Raw genomic sequence first — 22795 nt, 5'->3', positions numbered from 1 at the left:
TGCTTTCCTATATGCTTTGAAGTTTGCATAAGTGCTGGAAATTTACAATATATAAAGAGACAATCAGAATAAAACACATTTGAAGGAAAAAGTAATAAGAAAAGAAAATAGTGTTTTTTTCCTATGATCCATGTGAGGAGTAGAATTTCCAATCACAATTGACAACCCAAGAGCTCTATAAATCAAATATATAGGAAAAGATCAATAAAAAGTGAATTACAGTTTCTAAAATCAGAAAGTAACATTTATTTGAAAAGATTCAGACTCATTTTGGATATAGAGAAACAATGGCATGTTAAAAACCAAAATGATAATGCATTAGACATTCAACATTTATGTAAAAAACAATAATAATAATATACATGTTGTTGATGCACAAAATCAGCGAAGACTTTGGTACAACATAAAGTGTCAGGTTTTGTGACCTTCGCTTGGTTGCTTGGTTGCTTCAGTCACTAGTGAGGATAAGTACGTAAATGAATAGAGACAGAGAAGCAAACACAGGATGTACGTGGTTCACCCAGATTGGCTACGTCCACGGAGTAGAGGAGTTCTTATTAGTAGTGAAGGGCTTACACAAGTACAAAGGATCAAGCTCTCAATTTAGTGAGTTCTTGTGAATGATTTAACACAAAATGGCATTAGGCAATATTGTGGGGGAATGACCCCTATTTATAGAAAAACTTGTAGCTTTGTCACTGATCGGATCATATTTATATATATTTTTACTTCGAATTCACTCGTCTTTTCTTAGTTAGTTCCTTATATTTTTGAGCTATTTACGTTATTTTTGTGTTTATAGGATTTGTTATGCAAAGAAAATAAAAATAGCACAAATGAGTTTTAAATAATAAATTCGTCGAAAATTGCTTTAGTCGTTCTCATTCTGTCATGGATTATTGGTAGAATTATGTCACGGCATAAACAAAAGAAATGGGGAGAGTCGGTCAAAGAGGGAGCAAGAGAGCATCATGATTTATATTTTTTTTACCTCGTTGACTCCCATATTCTTCACTTCTGAAAACAACAGGAAGCTGCTTTGCAGCTGGAAAGGAAGGAATCCAAGACGCAAAGGCAGGGACCAGAAACGAAAAGAATAATAGAATAAAGGATAATTGGGGAAGGACGTGAGAAGAAAGGGAAGGCAGCGAGGCTGCCAGAAAAAAAGAAAGAAAAAAATATAAAAAAGAAAGGAAGTAGCGGGAGAAGTGAGTAGAGGGGGAGCTGCCCTTTGGCAGCTCGCAGACGTGGAGAACGGGAAGAGAGAGGACAGCAGTGGGCTGTCTTGGCAGCCCAGAGGGCAGTGAGCCTCGGGGAGAAAACAGAGAAGCAAAGCTGCCTTTGCAGCTAGAGAGAGAAGCCCTTGCGCAGCAGGCCCTTGGCAGCGTGATATAGGCAGAGCGGTGCAGCAGAAAACGAGGGGCAGACTGGCACTGAATCACTCTCTTCTTTTTCGGTTTAATCTTTCCAAACTTCTATTTTATTTTTGTTTTAATAATGTGTAATTAAATTTATGTTGGTTAGAGGTTAATTCGAAACCATGAATATATTTGTAATATGAATTGATTACCTTCGGTTGTGATTTCATAAGTTGTGTTTTCAATTTACTTATCCGTTCGTATAAAAACTGATTTGTGTATGTTGGTTGAGAGTGCACGCTTAATTTACATGCATGAATTTGATGCTAGAATATAAGTGAATTTCACCTAATCGTTATGAACTTATTTTCACAAGTAGTAAAGGTTGCTAGTCACAATCACGTTAAGTAAATTCTTGGCAAGAGTATCATGCTTTTCATAGTTACGAATGCCTCGTCAATGCTTATAGTTTTCACAAAGTTTAATGATCTTTGATTGTATCGCTATTGTGCTTTTCACGTAGGGGACTTTTGAAGAATGTTTTGAATTGTTGTATGCGTTTTTCCGTCCAATTCAATAACTTAAGGAAAACTTGAAGATTAAAAAAGTGCTGTTCACGGTTAATCTGGAGTATTGAGATTCACAATTTATTGAAAGAACAACTGAAAATCAATTTAGGTTGCATATGTGTCATGTGTGGAGAAGAACCCTCTAGCTAGTCCGTCATTTATCATTTTACCTTAATTTTATGTTTTTATCAATTCTGTAATTTAATTAAGTTTAATTTACTTTTCATCAAAACCAAACACCCATCCATTATTAAATTATATTATTTAGTTAGTTTGCTTTATTGTTAGTCTTTTAATTTAATTTCCGTCCATTTCAGTTCCTAGTGTTTAATTTAATTATTTTCATTGTTTTGAGTCATTTTAAGTGTGTTTCGAGTTATTAGAGTTTTTAGCCTAATTTTGTGTCCTTGAGTCTTATTTAATATTTTTAAATTAATTTAGAATAGATTAGCAATCCCTCCTAATCCCCGGCCTAGAACGATACCCTACTTACATCTATACTACAATTGTCAAAAAGAGGGTTTAATTTGTGTGTTAAGTAATTTTACGCATCAAATTTTGGCGCCGTTGCCGGGGATTAGCAACTTTGCTAATCCTTTTATTTTTGTTTTTGTTTATGTTTATATTGGTGTTTGTGTATTTTACTTTTGATATTTGATTTATTTTTCTTTCTTTGATTTTAGGTTCAAATGGAGCCGAGGGAAATTTAAAGGAAAGATGCGTCCGGCTAAAGACGTTAAAACAAGCGCTTCTTGGGAGGCAACCCAAGCATTCAACGAAGGGAGACTTTGGAATCACTAACCCAATCAGCTTTGCATTCTTCCACCCTTATCTTTACTGCTTTCATTTTGTTTTGTTTAGTTAGTTGTGTTATTTGGTTGATTTCTGTGAGTTTGTGTTATTTAGTTTAAGTGTGGGGGAAGGTTAACCAAAGTCTCTTTACATTAATTTACTTATATTAAAAAAAAAAAAAAAAAAAAAAAAAAGAAGATAAAATTTAAAATTAATGAAAAAAAAAAAATATTACATAAAAAAAAAAAAAAAAAAAAAAAAAATACATAAAAAAAAAAAAAAAAAAAAAAAAAGTACAAATATTTTACAATGATGTAAACTAATAGTATTCATTGGTCGGGTGGTGCTTCAGTAGTAGGCGGGGCTTCAGCAGTCGGCGGGGCCACAGAAGGAGGAGGCGGCAGAGGTTGATCAGTTGGAGCTTCACTACGCGGTGCCGCTCCAGAAGACGAAGGCAGATGCGGTTGGAACAAACCCACAAACCTCCGATGATCAAGTAAAATTTGACCATCGGTGTCCTGCATCTGGTCAATCTTTCTCTTCATGGTTGTGGCATAGTTGTGTGCAAGCTTGTGCAATTGTTTATTTTCATGCTTGAGTCCTCTAATCTCCTCTTTGAGACTCTGTATTTCAGCCACCAACGATTCAACGTGACGGGTTCGAGCAAATAGGCGTTGGGCCATGTTGGATACAGAACCGGCGCACTGCACGCTAAGTGCCAGAGACTCCTTAACCGCCAATTCATCAGACCGCCTAGCGAGCAGTCTGTTATCTCTGGGGGTGACAAGATTCCGGGCCACCACCGCAGCAGTCATGTCATTTTTCATCACCGAATCCCCCACGGTAAGAGGACCGGTAGGGGATATGAAGGATGGGCGCCATATATTGTCTGGTGAAGGCGGAGCTGCCTCTTCACCAATGTTCAAGTCAAAACGACGATCGGAAGGGCCAGACATTTTTCAGAGGTGGTGAAGAAAGAAGAGAGTCGGACTGATTAAGATTTTGGGAGTGCAAGAAGGGAGTGTTTACAAGAGGGAGCTCAAGTGTGTTGTGGAACACGATTAACGCCTCTATAAAAAAGAAGAAATCAAATAGGCGCTCCTCAGAGAGGCGTCCTCTCGCAAATCGAAGAGTCGGGACTCCTTTCTCAAAAGCCGGATTCTTTTCTGAAAAGAGGCGTTTCATTTCTTAAAGGCTGGGCTTGCTCAGAAACCACGAGCCGAACCCCGGATTTCAAAAGATCAATTTGTCCAGACGTGTCGTCACTTGTCACACGCAAATTGCTTTGCGAAATTCTCGGGCAGTTTGTCGAAGCACCAATGCAGAAATCGAAGAGGGAAATTCAACAGTCAAAGACACGCTAGCTTTCTCAAAAGCTGGGCTTCAACCCACGGGCAAATCTTCTTTTCCAGATTTATCCGCACGTGTCACATGCTACCTCTACAATCGACGATGCTCAGAGCTCGAAGCGCCGATTCCAGATATCAATGAGGAATCTGCTTTGCGGAAATTACGGGCAGCTTTGTCAGAAAGCGCGTAATTTGTACTATTCATCCATCTACCGGCTGCCGACAATGAGTGAGATAACAGTTCCGGTTGTGAAGAGAAGTCCTATAAGTTTCTACCTTCGCTTTCCACAGCAAAGGCACACTCTCTCAGCACTTCTCTCTCAGCACTTCTTCATCTCTGAAAATGCATTCCCAAAGAATCCTCCTAAGTTACTCTGTGTTCCTCATTCCTTGGGATACTCTTGCGAACAACCCATTCAAAGCAAAAGTATTTCATATCATGAAGGTTGAAAGCAAGAGTATCTCATATCATGCTTTCTCCCTGTCCTTTCTCCAGCAGCACCTGCTCTCGAGTACTCATCATCTTATGTTTCCGCTTCGTCTCTCACGTATAAGGGAAGTGAAGATGATACCTCGAAGCATGTGGAGACAACGTGCTGATTCATCCTCAACTAAGGACAAGGAGAAAGAGAGCAAGAGGTGGGCACTTGGAAAGATTGAAGAAAGAAACAGACCAACACCTCTCCCTCGTGCCTGCCCGTTGTGCAGAAGAAACAAGCAGAGAAGAATGCAGCTTGCGCAATCATCCCAGCGGAAGGAGTCTGAGATGAAGAACAAGAGAAGCTGCCACATCTGCTTGGAGAACAAATAAGGAACTGCAACATTCCCAAAGAGCAAAGCCTTGCAGTACAATAGCATAAAATCATCACTTGCAAGTGAAAAGCTAAGTGTCACCCTGTTCAAGAGGAAAGCTGTGGAAAGTCAACAAGCACGACCAATGATTACTTATTAGTTTTATTCATTATCTTTTATCGTAATTTTCAATTTTTCGTTTGCAATTTTTTTTTTAATTAATTTTCTTGCGTTACTTAACTGAATTATTTCTTTTCTTTGCAGGAACTTTTGGTTCTTTCCACCCTTGAAGTTGATTGCAGAATTTTAGCTTGGGGGTCATCGCTTGATTTTACTGCAAATTAGGGAAGTTTTCAGTCCACTTGTTTTATTTTGTTTCTTATTATTTATTTTATTTTTTATTTTTTTATTTGCATTATAGTGTTTTCTGACATTGGGGACAATGTCAAGTTTAAGTGTGGGGGTAGAAATCTCTAGAATTTCATTTTGTTTCTGTGTTGTTAGTTTTTGTTTTCTTAAAAAAAAAAAAAAAAAAAAAAAAAAAATCGGAAAATTTAAAAAAATTCAAAAATATTGTCTTGTTTCCCTTATTGTTTTGAATTAGATTTTTTGTTAGCTTCCCGACCCAATGATATAATTGGATCAAATTTGAACCATGATCATCAAGAACTTAGTTAACATGTGTTTTGTGAAATTCCTAATTCTCTTGTTAGTTTTGTACATGTTTGATCATCTTTGAAAAACCAAATGCACATAGCCTTGTTAATGTGAAACTAAAGTATGACTTAAAGCTTCATATGTGAATTTAGTGACCATATACATCCTATGTGAGTTTTTGAGCTGATTGAAACTGTGTGCATTTTTCATACACTCCTATTCTTTCATGTGTGATGAACTTATGTGAGATACATCTCTAGAACTTGCGTAACGATCTTTCGAAATGTTTGTCATTGATTGCATGAACTTGGAAATGATAGAGGCATTAGGTTTACCACTATGGCCCAAATAACCATGTTTCCCAAAGAAAAATGATATCATTAGATTGCCAATTTGAGCCGTCTTTGTTGAGCCTTTTATTTCTTATCACCAGATATGTCTACCCTTATACCTGAAATATTTTTCCTTACCCTTTCCAAACGAGCAATGCGAGATTGTCTTATGAGAAACGTTTGTGAAGTACTTTGAAGGTGTTTGGCAAAAGAATAAGTGTGGGGGTATTTCATGTTTGTATTAAAAAAAAAAAAAAAAAAAAAAAAAAAAGAAAGATTGTATAAAAATGAAATAAAAAGTTTTTAAAGTTTCAGTTTAAGGGTGTGATTGGAGGTATCAGAAGAATCGTTGGAGAGCTTGAATTCTTATAAATCTAAACAAAAGAATTGCTTGCAATGTAGCTTGGAACTTGTGTTTTCCTATTCTTTCGTTTCAATAACCCTATCCCTAAGCCTCATTACATCCAATAAAAGTCCTCTTGATTTAAGTTTTGCAATTATGACTGTGGAGAAGTGATCTTTATGCAAGCTTATGGTAGAAATTTCACATTTGATTCTTTGAGCGAAACACATTTAAACTAAACACATGTGTGATTGAGTGTATATCCCGTGAGAATGTCGCTAGTTTGCATATGATGATTTTAAAAATAAAAACTTGAAATTGCATTAGCATGACTATCTCACACACTACACTTCAAGGATGATTTAAAGATTACTGCTAATATTTGAATTAGGAATTTGAACTTGGATTAACTTGTTTGGTGCTAGCTATGGTTCTTGATAATTTGTTTTCTTAAATGAAATTCTATGAGGGTCACATAGAGGGAAGCTAATGTTTTTTTTTTCTTGTTACTTCTTGTTCTTGTTTTCTTTGTTTTGCTTGAGGACTAGCAAAAGTTAAGTGTGGGGGTATTTGATCGGATCATATTTATATATATTTTTACTTCGAATTCACTCGTCTTTTCTTAGTTAGTTCCTTATATTTTTGAGCTATTTACGTTATTTTTGTGTTTATAGGATTTGTTATGCAAAGAAAATAAAAATAGCACAAATGAGTTTTAAATAATAAATTCGTCGAAAATTGCTTTAGTCGTTCTCATTCTGTCATGGATTATTGGTAGAATTATGTCACGGCATAAACAAAAGAAATGGGGAGAGTCGGTCAAAGAGGGAGCAAGAGAGCATCATGATTTATATTTTTTTTACCTCGTTGACTCCCATATTCTTCACTTCTGAAAACAACAGGAAGCTGCTTTGCAGCTGGAAAAGAAGGAATCCAAGACGCAAAGGCAGGGACCAGAAACGAAAAGAATAATAGAATAAAGGATAATTGGGGAAGGACGTGAGAAGAAAGGGAAGGCAGCGAGGCTGCCAGAAAAAAAGAAAGAAAAAAATATAAAAAAGAAAGGAAGTAGCGGGAGAAGTGAGTAGAGGGGGAGCTGCCCTTTGGCAGCTCGCAGACGTGGAGAACGGGAAGAGAGAGGACAGCAGTGGGCTGTCTTGGCAGCCCAGAGGGCAGTGAGCCTCGGGGAGAAAACAGAGAAGCAAAGCTGCCTTTGCAGCTAGAGAGAGAAGCCCTTGCGCAGCAGGCCCTTGGCAGCGTGATATAGGCAGAGCGGTGCAGCAGAAAACGAGGGGCAGACTGGCACTGAATCACTCTCTTCTTTTTCGGTTTAATCTTTCCAAACTTCTATTTTATTTTTGTTTTAATAATGTGTAATTAAATTTATGTTGGTTAGAGGTTAATTCGAAACCATGAATATATTTGTAATATGAATTGATTACCTTCGGTTGTGATTTCATAAGTTGTGTTTTCAATTTACTTATCCGTTCGTATAAAAACTGATTTGTGTATGTTGGTTGAGAGTGCACGCTTAATTTACATGCATGAATTTGATGCTAGAATATAAGTGAATTTCACCTAATCGTTATGAACTTATTTTCACAAGTAGTAAAGGTTGCTAGTCACAATCACGTTAAGTAAATTCTTGGCAAGAGTATCATGCTTTTCATAGTTACGAATGCCTCGTCAATGCTTATAGTTTTCACAAAGTTTAATGATCTTTGATTGTATCGCTATTGTGCTTTTCACGTAGGGGACTTTTGAAGAATGTTTTGAATTGTTGTATGCGTTTTTCCGTCCAATTCAATAACTTAAGGAAAACTTGAAGATTAAAAAAGTGCTGTTCACGGTTAATCTGGAGTATTGAGATTCACAATTTATTGAAAGAACAACTGAAAATCAATTTAGGTTGCATATGTGTCATGTGTGGAGAAGAACCCTCTAGCTAGTCCGTCATTTATCATTTTACCTTAATTTTATGTTTTTATCAATTCTGTAATTTAATTAAGTTTAATTTACTTTTCATCAAAACCAAACACCCATCCATTATTAAATTATATTATTTAGTTAGTTTGCTTTATTGTTAGTCTTTTAATTTAATTTCCGTCCATTTCAGTTCCTAGTGTTTAATTTAATTATTTTCATTGTTTTGAGTCATTTTAAGTGTGTTTCGAGTTATTAGAGTTTTTAGCCTAATTTTGTGTCCTTGAGTCTTATTTAATATTTTTAAATTAATTTAGAATAGATTAGCAATCCCTCCTAATCCCCGGCCTAGAACGATACCCTACTTACATCTATACTACAATTGTCAAAAAGAGGGTTTAATTTGTGTGTTAAGTAATTTTACGCATCAGTCACATTGACATGTGTCATGTTATGATTGGTTCTTGATGTTGACACGTGCTGCGCTCTGATTGGCTTCTAATCTTGACACGTGTCGAGTAGTGATTGGCCTCCTGGTCGGAGGGGAACTCTTCTGGGTCCTTGACAGTATAGCGTTGGCCGGTGCTCGGTAGTTTCGGGATTGGTCAAGTATGGTACAAACAGTGCTCCCCTAAGTTCCCGAGTGAGGGAAACTCCTCGGTTGGGGACTTGCAAGATCCAATCCCTTGAGTAATCACGAAACTTCTAAGTACCGAAGTGTGGTCTGATCTTCATCTGCCCTTCTCTGGAAGTACTTTTCCTCCATCCGGGAATGGTGTATTTAGCTGATGTTGACGCACAAGGTAATGTATCAATTTCACTTGAAGCTTAGTTGTAGTTTCGGGCTTAGTCAAGTGTGATACAAACCCTATAGTAGGAGTCCCCCAAGTCGCCGAGCTAGGAGATCTGCCGAAAGAGGTGACAGACAAGGTAAGCAGTCAAACTTCCAAGTAAGCAACCCAGGATCAGAGGTTTGACTTCGGCTTCCGGTTGATTGTTCTCATTCTCCTTGTCTCTCATTCAACTGCCAAGATAAGGAGAAGCAAATGGATAAGAGATGATATGAGATACTTTTGCTTTTGAAGAAGTAACTTTCCACAGGCTTATTCTTGAACTGTGCTGGAGGGTTTTCTGGTGCCCTTCAGAGTATAAGGCCGACTCAAAAATTTGAGGGTCAAAACAAGTCCATCAAATCTAGAGTACGTTCGACCTTGATGATATGGGATACTTTTGCTGTTGACGGAATAATGAATGTGGTATGGAAAGGTGTCGTGCTGTAGTGATCTGTTTCAGCTCACCGTTGAACCTTCTGCTTCAATCTTTTGCATGGCAGAAGTGGTGTGCAACCTTTGCATTTAAATGGTCCTTCAGAACATTCCTTCATAGTGACTCATCCACGCTTGGCAGCTTCAGTGTAAAGAGCCAATATCTGATCAACTGTCATGAGGTATTTGCCGGTGGAATTCGTGACCTTGACAGCAGTTGAGGATGAGTACTCGAGAGCAATGCTAAGTAAGCAACCAGGCAAAGGCTCCAGGCAGTCAGTTCCAAATTGGAGGTTTGATTTCAGGTTCCGACTGACTGCTCTCTTTCTCCTTGTCCTGCAGGTGTGGACAAGGACAAAGACAAAGATAGGGAGAAAGCATGATATGGGATACTCTTGCTTTCGACCCTGATGATATGAGATACTCTTGTTCTTGGTGTGGCTTATTTGCTGAGGTATTATCGGGGGGAAATAAAGCTGAGTATTTCGAGAGGTTATGTTGAGGGTGCCTTTTCGAATGCGAGAAAGGGTTGAGCATTTTTGCAGGTTTGCCTGTCCGTTGAGGAGGGAGGTCAATGTATATAGGGATTTCCCAATAACAAGTAGTAATGCTATTCCTTTACCCTTCTTGGTCACAGCAATGTAGTGGGAGCTGCCAGCTTCACGTGTTTTAATTTTGTCAGAGCACTTTGAAAAAGTGGTATGTGGTATCTGGAAAGCTGATGTTACGTGTGAAGATTACAGACAAGCTTTATCTAAGGAAATCTAGCTCTCGAAGTTCTGAGAGTTGTGCCTCTTCGGTTTTCGAACAAGCAATCCCGTCGAGGATCTGACTCTCGAGATTCGGAAAGCGGTGCTACTCCGGTTTTTTAGAAAGTAATTATGTTGGGAGTCTTTTCTCGAATGTGAGTAAAGGTTGGACGTTCTTGCCAACCTGTCTTGCAGCAAAACCCGGAGGTCGACACACATAGGGACTTTCCAGTTGTCAAGCAGTGGTGCTGTTCCTTTACCCTTATGGGTAATAGTAGGGTAGCTGGAACTTCGAAATTCTCGTGCCTAAACTTTGTCAGAGATCTTTGACAAAGTTATATGTGGTACCCGAGGAGTTGATGGTGCATATGGAGAGCGGTGATTGAACAGTAAGATTCACGTGCTTTCTACTTCACCAGAAATCTTCGACAGATTGCCCGTAATTTCCGCAAAGCTGAGTGTGCATGTGACAAGTGCTGACGAGGCTGAAAAAGCAGGTGCTTTTTCGATTTCTGAGATCGGCCCTCGTGGTCTCTGAGCAGCCCAGCTTTTGAGAAAGCAAACGCCTCTTCGATTTCTGAGATCGACCCTCGTGGTCTCTGAGCAGCCCAGCTTTTGAGAAAGCAAACGCCTCTTCGATTTCTGAGATCGGCCCTCGTGGTCTCTGAGCAGCCCAGCTTTTGAGAAAGCAAACGCCTCTTCGATTTCTGAAGCTCCGTCGAGTGCAGATTTTTATAGAGGCTGGCATTAAGTTCCACAGCACACTTGAATCTCTACCAGTAGAAGCTCATTTCTTGCACTTCTAAGATCTTGATTTGTCTGACCTCTTCCTTCTTCAACACATTTGAAAATGTCTGGACCCTCCGACCGTCGTTTTGACTTGAACCTTGGAGAAGAGACAGCCACGCCTTCTCCAGACAACATATGGCGCCCATCCTTCATATCCCCTACTGGTCCTCTTACCGTTGGGGATTCTGTGATGAAGAATGATATGACCGCTGCAGTGGTGGCCAGGAACCTTCTCACTCCCAAAGATAATAGACTACTTTCCAAACGGTCTGATGAGTTGGCTGTTAAGGACTCTCTGGCTCTTAGTGTTCAGTGTGCAGGTTCTGTGTCTAATATGGCCCAACGCCTATTTGCTAGAACCCGCCAAGTTGAATCATTGGCTGCTGAAGTGATGAGTCTCAAACAGGAGATTAGAGGGCTCAAGCATGAGAATAAGCAGTTGCACCGGCTCGCCCATGACTATGCTACAAACATGAAGAGGAAGCTTGACCAGATGAAGGAATCTGATGGTAAGGTTTTACTTGATCATCAGCGGTTTGTGGGTTTGTTCCAAAGGCATTTATTGCCTTCGTCCTCTAGGGTTGTACCTGGTAATGAAGCTTCAAATGATGAACCTCCAATGCCTCCTCCTTCTGGGGTTTTGTCAAGTACTGAGGCTCCGGATAACCACCCTCCGGTGCTTTCTCTTTCTGGGGCTCTACCGACTGCTGAGACTTCCCCTAAGCAACCTTTGTGAAGGCTCCCTTTTGTTTGTTTATTTTGACTCATGTATATGTACATATTTGTGGCTTATCGAAAATATTAATAAATAAGCTTTGCTTCATTTCAACATATTGTGTTAAATACACCAAAGCCTTCTTCATAAAGTTCTTTGAATTTTTGCTTTTGTTGAAACCTGTATTGTTGAAGCTTTGTGAGTGAAGCATGTAGTTTGAGGTAGTGTTCCCTTAATTTCCCGAGTGAGGAAAACTTCTCGGTTGGAGACTTGAAAAATCCAAGTCACTGAGTGGTTGTGAGACTGCCGAGTATCAAGGTGCAGTAGCATATGTTGGGAGTCCCCCAAGTCTTCAGGCGAAGAGAGTTGCCGAATGAGGTGTCTCGCGTGTTACTAATTTGTCAAAGTAACGAATTCTTGTTTCGATGTCACACATTCGTATATGCTTTATCTAAAAATATTTCCAACTTTTGTGTGTTTGATGCTGCATGCTATTGACTAGACAAGATCAAGTGCAATTAGTAGCTTTTCTCTCTTTTTCATCTTTTCTTTGGTGGAATTGCTTTTCGTTTCCACTAATCAGCCTGAGTGGATGCAAGATAACACCTTTCTCTATAGCTCAGATTGCAAAGTCGTCTTCATGAAAGTTTTTCCTTATCTTGTGAACTACAACATATCCAAATTTGAGATCCATCGGAGTAGTACAACTTCAGAAATTCAAGTATGATGAGTAACTGTTCATCAATGTTCTGTTAATCCGTCAGACTTGTTGTGAGCTTCGAAACTCCATTTTCTCTTGTTCAGATCAACATACTTTCTTCATCGAAGTTGTTCCCTAACTTGTGAACTCCAACATATCCAAATTTGAGATGCCTCGGAGCAGTATAACTCCAGAAATCCAGGTATGATGAGTGACTGTTTATCATTTGTCTGTCAACCCGTCAGATTTGTTGTGAGCTTTGAAACTCTATTTTTTCTTGCTCAGATCAGCATGCTTTCTTCATTGAAGTTGTTCCTTAGCTTGTGAACTACAACATATCCAAATTTGAGATCCCTCGGAGCAGTATGACTCCAGAAATCCAGGTATGATGAATGACTGGTTATTATTTTTCTGTCAACCCGTCAGATTTGTTGTGAGCTTCGAAACTCCATTTTCTCTTGTTCAGATCGGTATTCTTTCTTCATTGAAGTTGTTCCTCAGCTCGTGAACTACAACATATCCAAATTTGAGATCCCTCGGAGCAGTATAACTCCAGAAATCCAGGTATGATGAATGACTGGTTATTATTTTTCTGTCAACCCGTCAGATTTGTTGTGAGCTTCGAAACTCCATTTTCTCTTGTTCAGATCGGTATGCTTTCTTCATTGAAGTTGTTCCTCATCGACGCTTTCATAACATATCAAAAATTCAGGATGAACTAACGGTTAAATATTTCCAGATCTTCGAAACATCACAACAGCTTCGAAATCTGCAAGAAGCCGACTATCATGTTTGGAGCTTCAACACTTTAATTTCCGTCGCTCAAACAGAAATGGTTCCTTCTTGAAAGTTGTTCATATGCTCAAGAACTATAGGGTGTCCAAAATTCAGCTCCATTGGAGAAGAGCAGAGGTTGCAGAAATTTGATAGATGAAAGGAGGCGGAAGAGGGAGAGAGAGAAAAAGTCTCTTGGGTTGGATTTCTATTTTGGGGCAGATTCCAATTTTTGTAGCACCTTCATTATTGATGAATTGCTTGTACTTTTGTCCATTATGAAACTTGGGACTTTGGCTTGTTGTTGGATCTATTATAATATGTTTGGGAACATATATAAGTGAATAAATAAGAAGGAAAATTTTGGGCCCTTGTGGGTGTAAAACAAAAAATGTTTATGTTTACCCAAGTGTTTTTGTACAAGTTCAAGGGCATCTTGGGTTTTGTGAACAAAATTTGTTTATTTGGAGCAAGGTTTTGTGTTGAAGCTTTGTAGGTGAAGCTTTGGTGTTGAAGCTTTCTAGGTGAAGCTTTGATGGTGAAGCTTTGTAGATGAAGCTTTGTAGATGAAGCTTTCTAGGTGAAGCTTTGATGGTGAAGCTTTGTAGATGAAGCTTTCTAGGTGAAGCTTTGATGGTGAAGCTTTGATGGTGAAAGTATGTAGAGGGAGCTTTCTAGGTGAAGATTTTTTAGGTGAAGCTTTGTAGGTGAAGCTTTTTTAAGTGAAGCTTTCCGGGTGAAGTTTTTTTTTTGGGTGAAGCTTTGTGGGTGAAGCTTTTTAGGTGAAGCTTTGTGGGTGAAGCTTTGGAGGTGAAGCTTTTCGGGTGAAGCTTGTTGGGTGAAGCTTTTTAGGTGAAGCTTTGTGGGTGAAGCTTTTTAGGTGAAGCTTTGTGGGTGAAGCTTTGGAGGTGAAGCTTTGGAGGTGAAGCTTTTCGGGTGAAGCTTTTTGGGTGAAGCTTTTTAGGTGAAGCTTTGTGGGTGAAGCTTTGGAGGTGAAGCTTTTCGGGTGAAGCTTTTTGGATGAAGCTGTTTTTTTTTTTTTTTTTTTTTTTTTTTTTTTGGCGCTTGACACGGTCTTCATTTGCTTGTTTTGTAGTGACTGTGGAAGACGGATTGCTTTCTGATTGAGAAGGGTTCTGGCATCGCTTGCTATGAATGTAAAAGAGTGAGGGCTAAGTTGGCTAAATTACCTCTTTATTGAATTCATTGCCAAATGGCCTTCATTACATAGGATGCCGAACGGCTATAGCTCAACACTTGTACATCGTGAGTCTATTTGTAGTAGTACTTCAAGTGATCAGCGTTCCATGGATGGCCAAGGGTCTTACCATCAGAGCTTCTAAGTGTGTAAGAGCCAGGGCGACTGATGCCAATGACTTCATACGGTCCATCCCAGTTTGGACTAAGTGTGCCTTCACTCGGGACTCTGTCGCAGAGTAATCTTTTCTTTAAGACCCAGTCTCCTATTTTGAAAGAATGAGGCTTGACCCTAGAGTCATAATAGTTGGAGATGCGCTGCTTGTAGGCGACATTCCTCAAGTGAGCTTGGTTTCTGTGTTCCTCGACTAAATCCAAGTTGAGGGTGAGTTGTTTGTCATTTTCACTTTGAATGTAGTTCTGGACTCGGAATGTTGCTTGCTCGAGCTCAACAGGGACAACCGCCTCTGTGCCAAAGGCAAGTGAGAATGGAGTTTCTCCTGTTGAAGTCCGATATGAAGTGCGATATGACCAAAGAACTTGGGGTACAAATTCTGGCCAACAGCCTTTAGCTTTGTCCAAGCTGGTTTTCAAAGTGCGCTTGATTATTTTGTTGATGGCCTCAACTTGTCCATTAGACTGGGGATGAGCTGGAGAGGCAAAGCATAAGTTGATGTTGAACTTAGAGCAGAACAACCTGAACTTCTTGTTGTCAAACTGTCGCCCATTGTCAGTGACTATCGCATTGGGAATGCCGAATCTACAAAGGATGTTCTTCCACACGAAGTCTTCTATCTTTGCCTCAGTAATGGTTGCCAAGGGTTCTACTTCGGCCCACTTTGTGAAGTAGTCCACTGCAACGACTGCGTAACAGACTTTGCCCTTCCCTGCCGACATTGGGCCGATCAAATCAAGTCCCCACTGGGCGAAGGGCCAAGGGCTGATCATAGGAGTAAGAGGCTCTGGAGGGGAATGAGGAATAGTTGCATATCGTTGACATTTGTCACATGAGCGGGATACTTTGATGGCATCCTGGTGGAGTGTTGGCCAGTAATATCCTTGGCGAAAAGTCTTGTGTGCTAGGGACCGAGATCCAGCATGATCTCCACAGACTCCCTCATGTATTTCCCGAAGGACGATTTCCGCCTCGGCAGGCGTAAGACACCTTAAGTATGGCAGGCTAAAACCTCGCTATTGTGGCGATACCCTTGACGCGGGTTTGACCCACTACATTGACTGCCTGGGGGTGAGCGCTATTGTGGCGATACCCTTGGTTATCGGGATAGTGTCCCTTACTCTTTTTACTGAAAGGAGAGTGGTGAGGATGGAAATCCTTCCTCTTGCCTTGAAATTGATATGTCTGTTGATTCGGTGAAGCATTATGCAAGGCATGGGGAGGTGCCACTACTGTTTGGAAAGTCGAGGTCTTCTCATTTAGGTGAGTCTGGCTTCCACCTCCCACTTGTTGATAAAGGATGGTTGTAGGGGGTTTCTCCTGATATGTCTTTGCCTCGGCGGAGGCATGGTTATAAGCCTGCGCCATCACCTCAGAGTAAGTCTTCCAAGTATTGGCATTGATCATGTATTTAAAGAAACAATCACGTAGGCCTGCCGTGAAGGCTTTGAGGGCAGTCTTGTCGTCTGCCTCGGCACACCGGGAGTATTCATGGCTGAAGCGGCCAACATACATACGTAATGACTCGTCTGGCTTCTGGCGGATAGTGTACAAGTCATCTGCAGAGTGCAAGCGATCGGTTTGGAAAATGTGTTGGGAAACAAATAGTTTCCTCAATTCCTCAAATGAGTCTACCGTCTCAGGTGTGAGACGACAATACCAATTTAGAGCTCCACTAGAGAGGGTGGAGGGGAAGAGAAGACATCGCTCTTCGTCGGTGTGCATCCGGTATGCCATGGTGGATTCAAAGAGGTTAAGGTGCTCAATCGGGTCCTCTTTTCCAGTATAAAGTTGCAAGCCAAGCTTTTGCTTTGTCTTTGCTTGAAGGGGGGTGTTGAGGATCCTCCTTGTAAGAGGGCCAGGCCTGGGTTGGTTCCAGTCAGGTATTTCAGCCTGACATTCAGCCTTCAACTTGTTTACTTCCTCAAGAAGTTGTAGGACAAGGGGGTCCTGAGCGAAGTTATGTGTCACTGGAGCTTTCTTTCGTAAATCTCCATCTCCTCTTGGAATTAGGAAGGTTTGATCAAGGGCATGTGATTTTTCCCTGGACTCGCTGTACTGGCTTCTAGGGTATGTCTGTCGGAACACCTCTGAGTCCCCTGTACCCTCATGTCTCTCTGGGACTTGTTGCCCCTTCCCCAAATTGGTGGCCGGCTTGGGCCGTGGCAGGGGACCGAGTCTCTCAGAAATCCTTGGGTCATTAATCTTTGAGCTTATATGGATGGAATTCTCTCGACGTTGCTTCAGGAAATCCCGACAATCGCGAAAGACGGCTTTCGATCCTTCTGCCCATTCAGCAAAGAGGTGTCTCCCTCCACTTCTCATGGTTCGGGTCGAAGCAACTGGGTTAAGAGAAGCCTCATGTTGATTATCAAGTCGAGGGGTAATCTGTTCCCTATCAGGGATATCTATGTCGAATGCATGTGACCCTCCATGTTGGAGGGCACCCAGTTGATGGTTGACTTCCACGGGGGCAACAAGCTCGCGTGTCTGAGCTTGCCTAGCTTCGTGGAGTGTCTCGAAGAGCTTCTCATATTGCTCCTGGAGGACCTCATTCCTCATTGCTATCTTGTTGTTCTGAGCTTCCAACTCATCGACTTTAGCTTGAAGAAGAACTCGTTTTCCTTCCTTCTTTCGTTGTTTCGCACTATGTGCAAGGGGGGTGTCATTCTGTATGCTGTGGCTTCCTTCGCTTCCCATGCTGGAGAGGGATGCCTGATCAAAAGAAAGTGTACGAATGATAGAAACCAGCTTGACACAGCTGAAGAGAGTAGGAATAAGTGTCGTTTCCCACAGACGGCGCCAAATGTTGATGCACAAAATCAGCGAAGACTTTGGTACAACAGAAAGTGTCAGGTTTTGTGACCTTCGCTTGGTTGCTTGGTTGCTTCAGTCACTAGTGAGGATAAGTACGTAAATGAATAGAGACAGAGAAGCAAACACAGGATGTACGTGGTTCACCCAGATTGGCTACGTCCACGGAGTAGAGGAGTTCTTATTAGTAGTGAAGGGCTTACACAAGTACAAAGGATCAAGCTCTCAATTTAGTGAGTTCTTGTGAATGATTTAACACAAAATGGCATTAGGCAATATTGTGGGGGAATGACCCCTATTTATAGAAAAACTTGTAGCTTTGTCACATTGACATGTGTCATGTTATGATTGGTTCTTGATGTTGACACGTGTTGAGCTCTGATTGGCTTCTAATCTTGACACGTGTCGAGTAGTGATTGGCCTCCTGGTCGGAGGGGAACTCTTCTGGGTCCTTGACAGTATAGCGTTGGCCGGTGCTCGGTAGTTTCGGGATTGGTCAAGTATGGTACAAACACATGTTATCCATCAATGTTTTGGTGACAAATTCCCAAATTGCTCTCCATATTGCCCAAACCATTGAACCAAAACAGGACAAATTCACTGCAAAAATCCCAATTTTTCCTACTTTTGAATGAATCAAGTATGCCATTTTAAGACTGTAAAAAAGATTATATAAACCAACTAAAAATTCCATGTTTTCCCTACTTTTGAATGAATCAAGCATGCCATTTCAAAACTAATGTAACTTTTGTTCTCAAAACAAATTCACAGAACACATAGACAGAGACACCAACTCAAATTCCAATTTCAAAATAAAAGTAACTTTTGTTCTTAAAACCAAGACCCACATAGAAGTCGAAAATCTAAATGAAGGAAAGTCTACATTCTCAAGGTGTATTTCTTCACTTGGTATTGCACCCTCCCTAATCATCTGCATATGGTACACCGCAATGCTTCCTGCACTTCAAGACTGCAGTTAAGAAATCATCCAACTTCAATACACTATGAACCTACACCTAGTAATGTCATCAAGTACACCAAGAAACAAATTCACAGTTCAGATTTTTTTACACCTAATTTGGCAGCTTAGAGAGCAACCATCAATAGTCCCATGATTTTGGAAATTTACACATAAAATGTTCTAAATTGTAGTGTGCAAATTATTTCTGAGTGATAGAGAATGGTGCCTAGCACAATAAAAGTAGTGTACTACAAAATAATAAAAAAGGCAATACCTTTACATATTAATACGTATAATTTTCATTTTCTATATAGTTTAGCATGTTTTTTGTTAGATGATCGATCTACACACACACATACGCATATGTACATGGATATATACAACATAGAAAATAAACACAACTAAGATAAGGACCACCATCAAAATTGAACGGAGAATGAAAATATATATCACCTTCTTTCCCATCTCTAATGCTATGTCATAAGTCCCTAAAGAAGCAATTGCCTGAAAGATGAAGAAAACCAGAAACTCATAATAACCATAGTAGACAAACCCAGAAAAAGAAAGAAACAAATAAAATCATTCAGATTTTGTATACTGTTAGTTTCTCAAGTAGTCTTTACATATTCATTCAAGATTATGCATGTATTAGAGCGCTTTAAGCCGAACGGTAGTGTAGTATTCAGAATTATATTCAAATGATCATTGAGGATTTTTTACAAATGAATCTCCCACTATTCTACTTAAAAAACCACATACTCAATACCAAGTGAAAATTGCGTCGTTTTTATAAAACATTGAAAAACATATGAACTGATGCCCAACTTTGATTAATCTGACATTAATAGTTAAGTAATTCAACATTCAGAGCTGACAGGAGAGTATATAACAACATTGGAAACCATATGAACTTGCCCACCTATTTGACATTGCAGTTGAATAATCTCACATAAATTCACATCAAAAGAATCAATAAATTTGACTAAGAATGCTCCAAAACCCACAATTTAAATGAAAAAAAACCCACAAATTTAAACCCAAAATTCTATAAAATCATGAAAAATTTAATAAAATCCCATTACATTAATCACAAATTTGATCATTCAAATCTTTACATCCAATAAGTTTAGAAAGGTACCTAGGTTCCTTGCAAAATTGTATCTCTACAGGCCAAGGCTCAAATTCCCTTGTTGCTGCCTTCATTCGATAAATCCTGATTCAAGCAGTCACATATATCATAAACATATATATATAATAAGTTGATGCGCTCAATAGGAATGAACTTATCAGAAATTATGAAACCGACTGAACACATTTAGTGTAATGTCCACAATTAAATAATGACCATGAAAATGACTAACAGGGGTAACACAAACTGCTCAACTTAGGAATTAAAGCATCCAATATTTAGAAAATAATTGACAATTTTCATGGTCAAATTAATAAGGAAAATCATAATTAAATAAACTCGATTGTTTTAACTGCTAATTCTGACGAAGCAGCAGTAGTTCGACATATTGCTTCTGATGAAAATTATTATATATTAGTGGTGCAAATTAGCAAAATAATAGTGCCTTCAGACTTTTTGAAAACATTCGATAGCGCCTTCAGGCTTAAATTCACCAATATCATAACCTTCTCCATCAGTACCTTCACCTTTTCCGTCCCCCCTCCTGCATCACCTACTTCATCAACTCTCAATATTACCAAAATTCTACATGACCATCCAGACTTCATAATAATTTTTTTATTTGGTCTAAAATATGAAAAAAAACCCAAAACAGAAGATGTACAGAACTTTAGACATGAATATTTCAAGATATGAATTTGAGGTCTACTACACATCATTTTGAGGACTAAATTTAAGATCAATACGATAAAAAGACATGCATTTTGATATTTTCATGCATATACTTCTTGTACTCAATGCATTTCCCTTGTACGAATTGTAGCCCCCTCATCAATTTAAGAGATCTATTGACCTTCAATTTCACCTACAAAGAATAAAAAAGTCGACGATTCAGAAACATTACAAACGCCATCTGATGAAACCTAAACCCTACAAACGCCAGAAAAGGGTACAAATTTTAGAGAGAACACTGTCGAAATCTTACAGGAACAATCTTAGGTGGAGCAAATCTTTCAAAACCAACCTCATCCCTCCTTCACTCTCTCTGAAATTCCCAACCAACCCCATTCCTCCCTCACTCTATCTCTTTAATTCCCACTCTCCCATAACCCCATATTCAGCATCACTACTCAACCCATAATTTTATCTCTGCATTCCCACTCCCCCATGCCCCCAAATTCAGCATTTTTTTTTCATCTAAATTACCATGAAAAAGTGTGATTCCTAATCTTAATAACTTGCTCAAAATCAATCCCAAATTATCCGAAATGGCATAGACTTCAAAACAAAAATTTAATTCTGCTACAGGACCTAATAGACGGCAGAAAATGGTAAGGGGAGACGGGTTAGGACAGTGGGAAGTGGACCAGGTTTTTTTTTATTCATTGAGTCCATCATTTTGTAAGTGGTTGATAAGCTCATATTTATATATATTTTACATAAAATTCACTTGTCTTTTATTAGTTAGTTCCTTATATTTTTGAGTTATTTACTATGTTTTTGTGTTTTGTGTGATTTATCAAGCAAAGAAAAGAAAAGTAGCACAAGTGAATTATTAAGCAACAAATTCGTCAAAACTGCCTGTGCAGATTATCTGACTTTGGAAGCATGTTACAAACAGCTCAGAATGAATGGGAGAATGAGCCTTACATGCGTGGAAAGCTACGGATGTCTATTTTCTGGAGCAATTTACGGATTGTTAATCTCATTTTTCTAGAAGAGGTTATGGGCATTGTAACACTGAAAGATCAGAAAAGGGCTAAGCAGATTTGGCTAATAAAAAGAGAAAGGCAACACATGGGCAAAGGAAACACACACACATGGGCAGAAAATGGGTGGATTGTTGGCTGAAATAATGAAGAACATGTGTCTGCAAATGCAAAGGAAAAACACACACACATGGGCAAAGGAAATACACACACATGGGTAGGAATTGTGGGTGTTTGGTGGTTGAAATGATGAAGCATGTGTGTGTAAATGTAAAGGAAAACATGGCAGAAAATGTGTGTGTTTGGTGGTTGAAATGATGAAGCATGTGTGTGTAAATGTAAAGGGGAAACATGACAACTCACACCCACACAAGATGAACATGCAAAGGAAATGGAGTGGTCCTCTCTCAAGCCTATAAATACCACCTCCCATATTCATCAAGACAACAGATTTTGATCCTTGTTTGGCCCAAAATTCCCACCTCCATTCTCTCCAAATTCAGCCAAAAACCACCCCTAGCCACACCACCCATCAATCCTAAACCTTTCCATACCATTCCCCATCCATTCTACACCATAAAAATCACCCAAAACCGTCCAAAACCTCTAGTGCCGCTGCTTGCAAGGAAGGAAAGAGAAGGAACATCTTGTGCCGTGCCTATGCCCAAGCCTTGGGAGTGTTGGAGCGTTTCTAGGTGTTTTCTATCTTTGTTTTTAATGTCTAAATTTATGCATCTTTGCTTTGTAAGTATGAGGAACTAAACCCCTCTTAGTTAGGGGGTGATTCGAAACTATGTTCATGCTTGCAATATGATTTGATTACATCCAGTTGTGATTCATAAGTTGTGAATTCAATTTACTTATCCGATCGTATAAAAACTGATTTGTGTATGTTGGTTGAGAGTGCACGCTTAATTTTCATGCATGAATTTGACGCTAGAATATAAGGGAGTTTCACCTAATCGTTATGAACTTATATTCACAAGTAGTGAAGGTTGCTAGTCACAATCACGTTAAGTAAATTCTTGGCATAAGTTTCATGCAAATCATAGTAACGAGTGCCTCGTCAATGCTTATGTTTTTCATAGAAATTAATGATTCTTGCTTGTATCTCTATTATGCAATTCATGTAGGGAACTTGTAGGGAATGTTTTGGGTTGTCGTATGCAATCATCCAACCTAATAACTTGTGGAAAAACTGAGGGTTAATTAGTGCAATTCACGGTTAATTTGGGGCGTTGAGTATTCATAGTTTATCGAAAAGCAACTGGAAATCGTTTTGTATGCAAGGGTGACATGTGTGGAGAAGAACCTCCTAGCTAGCCTTCCATCCATAAGTTTCATTCAAATTCATTTACAATCTGTTTTGTTTTACAAAGTTTGTTTTGTTTTCAAATTCATCAAGAACCAATCTCCCATTTATTTCAAAGTGTTAGATTAGTTAGTAATCACTTTAGTTTGTGCTTTTAAGTGTCTTGAGTCAAGTCATAACCCAATTTCGTCCAATTTAGTGTTAGGTGTTCAAAACTGCCCATAAAGTGTTTTTAAGGCAGTTTTGAGTCTTTGGTTGCTGTTTTGAATCTTTTTGTTTATCTTAGTATTTTAAAGTATAGTTTTGCATTCTTTGAGTCTAGTTTAGTGTTTTAAACTTTGTTTTTACGTTTTCAAGTCAGTTTCCAAGTGATTTAGCAATCCCTCCTAAT

At 39.3% G+C, this 22795-nt stretch overlaps 2 long non-coding RNA genes across 2 annotated transcripts; one reads left to right on the top strand and one right to left on the bottom strand.

Moving 5' to 3' along the window:
- Positions 1-118: 118 nt before the first annotated feature.
- On the bottom strand, positions 119-20787 carry LOC103409228 (uncharacterized). Its single transcript, XR_003771210.2, has 4 exons — positions 20145-20787; positions 18708-19467; positions 18177-18250; positions 119-175 (listed from the first exon to the last, which is right to left on the bottom strand). It is a non-coding gene; the product is annotated as an uncharacterized lncRNA (long non-coding RNA).
- LOC139197388 (uncharacterized) lies at positions 12797-13477 on the top strand. Its single transcript, XR_011582761.1, has 2 exons — positions 12797-12897; positions 13073-13477. It is a non-coding gene; the product is annotated as an uncharacterized lncRNA (long non-coding RNA).
- Positions 20788-22795: the final 2008 nt, after the last annotated feature.

This window comes from Malus domestica, chromosome 07 (assembly GCF_042453785.1).
Source record: "Malus domestica chromosome 07, GDT2T_hap1".
Lineage (NCBI taxonomy): Eukaryota > Viridiplantae > Streptophyta > Magnoliopsida > Rosales > Rosaceae > Malus > Malus domestica.
The sequence above is the reverse complement of the archived record's forward strand: the minus strand, read 5'-3'. Positions and strand labels throughout refer to the sequence as shown.